We start from the raw sequence: 6,937 nt of genomic DNA, 5'->3' as shown, positions 1-6,937 counted from the left end.
TAAAACTGCATCAAATCATCAAGAATTCTGCTGTCAGGAACAAGACAAGAGCCTTCCAACACTCACTTGCAGCTGTCCTGGATTGCTGCAGCCCTTTGTGAAAAGCTGCTGCAGACAGAGTGTTTGGAGTTGGTTTGGGCCTTTATGAAAGATCTGTGGAGCAGTGTGCAGGGCTCTCCTGGCAGGAAACTGTTTGTCCAAGCCCAGGGACACGGTGCCGGCAGGAGCGGAGCGGCCCCGCTCCCAGCCCGAGTCTGTGAGCTGAGACACTCCGGGGAGAAAAGGCAGCAAGGGGCTCCAGCCCAGCTGCTTCACTGCCCTGCCTGCCCCATGGAGCTCTGCCATGGGAGAAAGCCGACGCCGGACGAGCCCCCAAGCTTCCATCAGCTGCTGGAACTGCTCCGTGACAGCTCCTGTTCTTCCGAGAGAGACCCCGGCACCTTCTTGTAACTAACGCGTGTCATGGGGGGATTCTGTTTGTTAATAAACTGTTGGGGTTTTTCACTTTCATCTATTAGTAATAATTTCCTATTGCTGGAAAGGGATTGTTGGAACACTTTAGAGGAAACAATTTATTGCACAATATCCTGTTTGAAGTTGTCTCAAACTGTGAGAGACAGATGGCTTCACACAGGAGCATCCCCAAGGCTGCTGAGGGGAAGGCACAGAGGAAGACAAACCCAGTATTTCTGAGGGAACTCCTTGACAGCAACCCAACCCGAGTTGTCAAACAGCAGACCTGATGTTTCGAGACATGGGCCACAGGGGAAACCTTTCAGTGTGTTTGGTCCAGGCTGGGTTATGCTCAGGGCAAAGGTGTGTCAGTGTGTTGGATAATACTCTTTTCTTGACCTAGAGATGGGGCAACTGAGAGGTGTTTTAAAAACTTTTCTTCCATTTTCAGTCTCATGAGAAGGGTGAGACAATACAGATGTTATAATTCATGCCATCACAGTTAAGAAGCCAACTATTTCCTAATTACAGTATTTCTTGGTCTATCAGCTTTTTGCCATGCCATGTTGTAGATGCCTTAAAGCCAATTATTTAAAACTACCTCTTGTGTGTCCCACTACAATGCATCTTTCATAGCTCTGTTTTTCCAAAGTCTTATTTGCAAGGCCATCTTTTGAAACTTGTTTCCAGCTCCATTTCTCTCTCAACAATATCTGTCCTATTCCATGGCATTTTTAAGTTAGTGTTTCCTGTCTCAAGGGTTATATACAGATGCATACTGTGTGGGCCTTCTATTAGGCCCTAAAAGCTTTCTACAAATCCATTTCCTACATCAGTGCACTTGGCTCCTTCTCTCCTCATTGTGCCTGGGAAGCACAGGAGCCCAGAGCTCCTGGAGAACCCATCACAGCACTCAGTGGGAGCAAACTTGTGTCCAGTCCTCACCTGGAGCTGTGGTGCCCAGCATTCCACCACACTGGAATGAGGAACTGTTCCTGCTCTTTCAGAAGGAGCTAAGGAGGTTTGGCCTTCAGATCAATTGTCTGCAGGCTCCTGCAGTGCCTGGTGCTGCTCCCTTGCCAGAGGCACCCCAGGCCAGGGGGGCACATCTGGGCTGCTGTGTCTGGCTCTGGGGCTCCCTGTTCTGGGCAGTGGAGGAGGAGCTGCAGAGGCTCTGCAGGACTGACAGGATGGGCTTTGGGGCTGGCAGGAGAAGCTGAGGGACCTGGGCTGCTGAAGCTTCTGAAGAGGAGGCCCAGGGCTCATCCTGCAACTGCTCCAAGGGTGGCTTCAGAGAATCCCAGAATCAGCAAGGGTGGAACAGGCCATGGAGATCATGAAGTCCAACCTGAGCCCTGACACCACCTTGTCTCCCCTGAGCCTCCTCTTCTCCAGGATAAACAACCTCAGCTCCCTCAGCCTCTCCTCAAAGCTCTTGTGCTCCAGACCCATCCCCAGCCTTGTTGCCCTTCTCTGGACACGCTCCAGCCCCTCCATGTCCTTCCTAAATTGTGGGCCCCAGAATTGCAAACAGCACTCGAGGTGCTGCCCAAGCAGTGCCCAGCACAGGGGAAGAATCCCTGCCCTGCTCCTGCTGGCCACATCATTCCTGATCCAGGCCAGGAGCCTTTGACCTACTTGGCCACCTGGGCACACTGCTGGCTCATGTCCAGCCTGCTGTCCATCAGTCCCTGCAGGTCCCTTTCTGCCTGGCTGCTGTCCAGCCCCTCTGGCACCTTGCTGAGGGAGGGAGGCAGGGAGGGAACGGGTCCAGATCCAATCCTTCCTGAAATGTGGTGTTTGCTGGCACTGCCAGTTCCCAATTCTTTATATTTCCCTATTCTGGTACAGCCCAAGTGCAGCAATTTGCTGGCAAAGAAAGTCAAAACCAAGCAAATACCTGGTACCTACAGCAACCCGATCTCGGGTTTGCTGACACCGCCACTACCCAGATCAGGAATGTTTCAGATGCCTGCACAGCCTAATTCCAGCAGTTTGCTGGCACAGAAAATTAGCATCTGGAAATTTCTCAGTGCCAGCAAAACTAAATGCAGCAATTTTCTGGCAAAGAAAGCCAGAACTCAGCAGCTTCCCAGCACTGCCACCAGCACCGCCCAGACCTGGTGTTTGCTGCCACTGCCAGTGCTCAGATCTGGATATTTCCCTGTTCTGGCAGAGCCAAGTCCAGCAATTTTCTGGTAATGAAAGCCACAATCTGGCAACTTCTTGATACTGTCATTCGCAATGCCAAGATCCGGTGTTTGTTGGCACCATCACTGCCCAGATGCGGGAATTTCCTGCTGCCTGCACAGCCGAAGTTTAGTACTGTCTGCAAAGAAAGCCAAAACCTTGCAAATACCTGGTACCTACAGCAACCCAATCTTGTATTTGCTGACTGCGCAAGTGCGCAGATCCAGAATTTTTCAGGTTCCTGCATAGCATAATTCCAGCAATTTTCTGGCACTGAAAGTTCACATTTGGAAATTTCGTGGTGCTGGCACATTCGCCACCCAGACCTGGTGTGCGCTGGCACTGCCAGTGCCGACATCTGGCAATTTCCAGCTTCTGGCAGCACCCAAGTCCAGAATTTGCTGGCAAAGAAAGCTAAAACCTGCCAGTTTCCCGTCGCCAGCACTGCCCAATCTGGAGTTTCCTGGCAGCAGGATCCCAAGAAAGAAGGAAGGAAAGAAGGAAAGAAAAGAGGAAGGAGTCCAGATCCAGTCCTTCCTGGAGCACGGAGCCTGAAATGGCTCCAGGTCACGTGGCCTGCCAAGGAGCCAGTGCTGCCAGTGTGACCTGGGCTTTGCTCTTCACGCAGGTTTGCAGTGCGCACCCTGAAGTCCCTGCTCTGCCTTCTCCGCTGCGAGGATGTGGTGCTGGCAATGGAGCGCAGGTGTGCCTGGGACACGCTTCTCTCTCTTGACACTCACCACTTTGCCGTGGCTCTGCTTGCCAGGTGAGACCCCCTTCTCCCCACTGCCTCTGACATTGCTGCTCTGTGCCCAGGTGCCCCACAAAGTCTTTGTGGTGGCCATGGGCCACAGAGCCTTGTCACTAAAGGAACGGCCAAGCAGACTGGAAAAGGCTGGCAGAGGAGGGTGCCCATGGGCAACCGACTCCCAGATGGCCCACGTCCCCTTGCTGGAAGGGTGCTGGGAAAAGATGAGAACTGGATGAGTCACGCCTGGGAGAGGTTTGCCTCACTAGCTCAGGGTCTTGTTTCCTTTTTCCCCTCTTCAGAGAAATTTGCCGCTTAGCCATCCACTTTTGTTCCGCGGTTGCATTCTACCTGCTTGCCATGCTCGGTGAAGAGATGCCATACTGCGATTTCCCTGCCCTGACATTCCTTGTGGAGGTGAGCCTCAAGGCCAGCGCTGCCTAGCTGAGCGGCCTCCCAGCCCTCTGGCCTCTGGCAGCCACAGCTGCCAGGACAGTGCCCGTGCCCTGTGCTGCTGCCTGGGCCCGGCCCTGTGCAGCTCTGGGCTCCTGCCGGCCGGCTCCCCTGTCACTGCCCTGTGCCTTTCAGGTCCTCGAGTGCCTGGACTTGAGCGAATGCAGTGACAGTGTTCTGGAGATCCTGGCACAGAACCTGCGGAGCGAGCACATGGCCAGGCGGTACTTGGCACTCCGAGGCCTCGTAGTGCTGGGCAAGAATCCCTTGATGGTGAGAAGGGGGCAGTGGCTGAAGCCGTGCAGGCAGCGTGGGGCTGGGCAACGCAGTCACTTGGCCTTGCCTGGGCTTCGGCTGCTGGGGCAGCTGCTCCCAGCTCTCCTGCCTCCCGCTTCAGCTGCCCCAGTGCTTCGGGACAGACCTTTGGCCTCTGGGCCCTGCGGCAGCAGGGCGGCCTTTCACAAAGTGGTGTTCCACACAGGCCGAAAAACTGCGGAGCCTGACTGGAAGTCTTGTGGAGCTCCTGGAGGAACATGACAGCAAGGATGAGCATTCTTTTACTGAGATATTTGCTCCTGGATAATGGTGCCCCAATAGCCACCCCCATCGCCCTGCAGCTGGCTGAGGCGCTCTCCTGCCACTCTTTGACAGCGTAAGGCTCTGTGCCCACAGCCACAGCCACTGGCTGCTGTGCGGACCCTTGGTGCCCTGTGGAGATGCACGCCTGTGCCCTGGGGGGCCTGAAGCAGCTGATGCTCAGGTCTTTTGCCCTTTCCTTTCATCCAGGATGATATCCAGGTGCAGCTGAGCTCCATGGCTGTCTTTCAAGAGATGCTGGACTTAACAGAAGAGGGAAGAAAGGCCCTCAAGTCCCACGTGCGCCAGAGCCTGCTCCCTCTCTACTTCCACTGCCATGATGAGAATCAGATGGTTGCTGAGGTGAGCACTTGTGGCCACCTGCTGTCCCCCAGGCAGGGGCTTGGGCTGCCTCCTGCCCTGGCACCTTGCGGGCTGCAGTCTCCTGCAGGCTGTGGCACTGGGATGCTCCTGTGCCCTGGACTGTGGGGCCATCTCTGCGTCTCTGCTGCTCTCCAGGCCTCCCGGGAAACGCTGCATTCCTCAGCCAGATTCCTGAAGAGGAGGGACATCGAACAAATGCTATACCTGGATCAGAGCTTTGGCGAGTGCCTGGTAAGAGCAGCCGAGAACCCCCAGCCTCAGCATGGCCAAGGTCCCTGGGGGCGGTGCTCAGTGTGCGGGGCTGGCAGCTGTGCCCGCTGCTGCAGCCCAAGGCCGCGCGGGCTCTGCTCCAGGCTCCCGTGGGCCCGAGCCGGGTGGCCTCGGAGCCCCGGCCCGGCAGGGCTGCGGGCCGGCACCGCAGCTCCCCGGGCAGCAGCCGGCCCTCCGCCCCCTCCCCTCGGGAGCCCTTGGCCAGCGGCTGCTGGCCGCGCCTCAGGGCTGTGCGGGCAGGGGAGGCCGGCGCTGGGCGCAGGCAGCGCCCTGTCCAGGAGCTGAGCCCGCGCCAACCCTTCCCTCCTGCCGCTCTCTGCAGCTGGCAGAGGACAGGAGCCGAGCGGCCGAGCACCTGCGCCGGGTCCTGCCCTACCTGCAGAGCCCACAGGAGCCCCTGTGAGAGGCGGCCGTCAGGTTTGTGGGTGAGTCCCGAGCCCGGGCTGCCCCTTCCCTCCCCGGCCCACCGCAGCTCGGCCCCGGCCCCGCCTGCTGCCCCAGCAGCGCCAGCGGGGCCCGGCGCCGTGGAGCCCCGCCTGGCCCGGGCATTGCTGCTGCCGCCCTCTGGCAGCCGTGCCCTGGGGCGGCAGCGTGCGGCAAGGGCCCGGGCTGAGCCCTACCCGGCCAGCAGCCCGTGGGGCCACAGCGCCGGCAGCGCCGCTGGCAGGGAGCAGTGCCGCTGGGGCCGTGACAGGCTCTGTGTTCACAGGCATGGCCGGGCGGCACCTGAGGGGGCAGCAGCAAGAGCTGCAGCTGATCTGCACTGGTGAGTGAGTGAGGGCAGCGGGCTGACCGCGGGGGCTGGACTGGGCAGCTGCAAGCCCTGCTCCGGCTGCGGAGGGATCTGCACCCGTGGGCAGAGCACACAGAAATTTCAGGGCCACGTGTGCCATTCGTGGCCAGCAGCTTCGGGCTGGTCCCGTTGGTCCCTGCTCCCTCCTGGCCATGGCAAGAGCCGACCGGGATGGCCCTGGCAGGGGGATCTCCTCGGCTCTCTGCACATGCGGGATCTGACCTTGCCTCTGTTCCTCTCTCTTGCAGCCCTTGAAGAAATGGCCTATGACAGCAGTCCTGCAATCAGAGATGCTGCAGTTGAATCTTGTTTAGTTCTCTGGGCCGTACAGAGAGCTTCCTACTCCCCATGGCGTAAGCTGCGAGATCAATTCCGCAGTGCATGGAGGAAACGGCCTCGTCTGTGCGGCACTGCTTTGCTGTTCTGCTGGAGCTCCGCAGAGAGATGATCTGCAAGACTGTCTGCTGGAGCCATTTGAGCCAGCAGGGATTTTCTTTTTGTTCTTTGAGATTTTTCTGTTTGTATTTTCCTTTTTGTTGAGTATAGAATATCTTAGAGTAGAATAGAATATCTTACAATACACAGAGTCCCAGGATCTTTCTTTTCCTGCACAGGGTCAGTAGGGCATAGAAGAAGAGGGGGAAAAGGGTGCTTGTGCTCAGCCAGCTGCCCAGGTGTGCAGTGTTTCAGGGAAAATAGCCAGAAGCCCCTTCGGCCTTTGGTGGTTCTGCTGAAGCCTTTGTGCCGGCCACAGAGCAGCTGGGCAGGGGCCGGAGCTGCAGGGATCCCTGCCAGAGCGGTGCCTGGAGATGGCCTCAAGCCCTGTGCCGGGCAGGAAGGGCCATCCATGTCCTCCTGGCCGCGTGCTGCTGGCTGCATTGCTGAGGGCTCCCAGGTGCCTCTGGATGGGGCTGCTCTGGAGCTGCTGTGGGACTGCGACGCTGCTGCCGGCAAGCTTGGCCAGGCTGGGGGAGACCCTGAGGGGCTGAGGCACTGCTAAGCCCTGAGCAATTGGCTGTCAGAAGCCATAAGCAGCCCCCTGGCAGCCGCCTTGATCCTGACAGCCGGCT

Source organism: Melozone crissalis, unplaced genomic scaffold, assembly GCF_028551555.1.
Source record: "Melozone crissalis strain CALT ecotype California unplaced genomic scaffold, PUWL_Pcris_2 ptg000192l_1, whole genome shotgun sequence".
Lineage (NCBI taxonomy): Eukaryota > Metazoa > Chordata > Aves > Passeriformes > Passerellidae > Melozone > Melozone crissalis.
The sequence above is the reverse complement of the archived record's forward strand: the minus strand, read 5'-3'. Positions refer to the sequence as shown.